At 30.5% G+C, this 2,500-nt stretch overlaps 1 protein-coding gene across 2 annotated transcripts in view; it reads right to left on the bottom strand.

Annotated features, from left to right (window-relative positions):
- Positions 1-2,500, bottom strand: part of LOC122251239 (transmembrane protein 45B) — an 11,694-nt gene that overhangs the window by 7,121 nt on the left and 2,073 nt on the right. The gene's annotated exons all lie outside the window — the stretch shown is intronic.

The following is a 2,500-nucleotide window of genomic DNA, read 5'->3' on the forward strand; positions in this document are numbered from 1 at the left end:
GAGAGTAAGTTATTACCTATATATATATATAATATATATATATATATATATATATATATATATATATATATATATATATATATATATATATATTATATATATATACATATATATATTATATATATATCCATATACATATATTAATATTATAATATAAATATATATTATATATATATATATTATATATTTATATATATATATATAAATATATATATGTATATATATATATATATATATATATATATATATATATATATAAACATGTATATATGTATATATGTATATATATATACATATATATATGTATATATATATATATATATATATATATATATATATATTTATATTTATATAAGTGTGTGTGTGTGTGTGTGTGTGTGTGTGTGTGTGTGTGTGTGTGTGTGTGTGTGTGTGTGTGTGTGTATGTATAACGTGCGACATAGTGATAATTTGGTTGCCTCTGATATCAAGGTAATGTGATTTTGGAAAAACTGAGCTTTTAGACACACATTACATATATGCACCCTTGTCATACGTGAACGTGAAGATATGACATTTATTCAGTGTTTGTTCTATTCATACGTTCGGGAATGAAAATAAATATGCCTAATAATAAAACTCAATATAATTGTCTAAGAATACTAGGATAGGGTACGAAGATGTTATATTTCATAGTCCACGCATCCCAACCACCTGCCACCACTTTCCATTACACGTATGATAGGATGAGAGTATACCTCCTATATTGCCGTACATACAGGGTCACATTTCATCACTTTCACTTGATCGAGCAGGTTCTGCCCTTCATTTAATTTCGATAATTTTCAGCATGTCATAAAACGAAAGCTCAAAGAATACTGTCACGTTTTCACTCGCATAAGCCAAGATTAAAGGGGTAAAGAAGCACTAGGTTTCGTTCAATTCTTTTCATTTCGTAGATTAAATAACATGATGCGCTTATTAGGCGTTATCAAAGACAATGTTTTCGAAGTATGATGTCAATAAGAATTGTTAACTATCGGACAGTTAACATAAACGTTCCTTTTTACTTTGATGTGAAGATCCTTTGATTTTGATCATCAGGGATAAGTCACCAGAATTTTCATATTTATTTTCCTTATGTCTCCCATTCTTTCCTGAAAGCGCCTTTCATAACTTCTAAATGTTTGTATTCACGCCGGCTCACCAAAATCATCGTAGAAAGAGTTATCTGCACAGTAAACGGTGCATAATATGGCCTGGATGACGAAAGCGACTTTTTTTAAATGTTAAAAGATGGGTTGAATTGGGTACCGATTCCTCCTTTTTAAAATCTTTTATTTAGGTATGTTAATGTGTAATATTAGACACTCAAAAAACAGGTCTTTTCATGTATCTTTTAACGTAAGCTATTAAGGCACATTACGTGGTATGCGTTTAGACGCATCATTAGCACACAAATAACCATCCTCAGTACCACACAAGGGGCATAACAGAATGAAAGTCCTTTTGGCAAAAGGAGGATGGTAATAATGATAATAAATGATGAATGGTGCAATTTGTGGGTCGATAGTATTGGTTCTCGCATGGTGCGTTGAGGGCGGTTAACAGAGCTATATGATTCACGGAATGATTCGAATCTATATGCATTTATTTTCAGCTCCCACTTCTGCATAGCTTTGCAAAATATAGAGAAAATTCATACACACCGTTTTATGCAATTGCTCACCATTCTTCATACTAACTATTACGACGCTAGACATAATAGATGCGCTAACAGCAAATCTCACCCAATTTTCAAAAGAAACTGTCACGAGACAGTCTGTAAACATTAATAACCCACATCATGCTTTAAAGGTCGTGTAAGGACACAACTTCCGTTGAATAAAGCAGTGAACTAAAACTACAAAAGAAAGAAAGAAAAAAAAAACGCGTGAATGTGAATGTATACGACATCTATTATTCACCGCTACGATTTAGTTGCCAACACAAGCCAGACAGTGATACTAAGTCGGTTGCTTCACGGCGTTTTGAATTACAACATCATCTGTCTTAGAAAAATCCAATGGAAATTTCTATTATTCTGTTAGTCATTCATATATGTAATTCAGTCCTTTCTGTTTGTTTTTCTTATCTTTTCCATAACAAGTTAATTGAAAGATGAGCGATCCCTTGTACTTCATCGCCTCCTGATCGACGCTGACCTCGCCGAAAAGGGTTATAAATGCATGAGGTGTGACTCGTATGTGTCGCACGCTTGGCCTTAGCGACCGACGCGCGTTTCCAAAACAGTGATGAGAACACATATACATTGAACTTTTATGTTCTTATTTTCCTTTGATATTTATGACAAGTATATATATGTATATATATATATATATATATATATATTATATATAATATATTATATATATATATATATTATATATATATATGATATATATGTATATATTATATATATATATATATATATGTATTATATGTATATATGTGTGTGTGTTGTATGTAATATATATTATAT

Source organism: Penaeus japonicus, unplaced genomic scaffold (genome assembly GCF_977035675.1).
Source record: "Penaeus japonicus unplaced genomic scaffold, GWHDUDI00000001_assembly GWHDUDI00000001, whole genome shotgun sequence".
Taxonomy (NCBI): domain Eukaryota; kingdom Metazoa; phylum Arthropoda; class Malacostraca; order Decapoda; family Penaeidae; genus Penaeus; species Penaeus japonicus.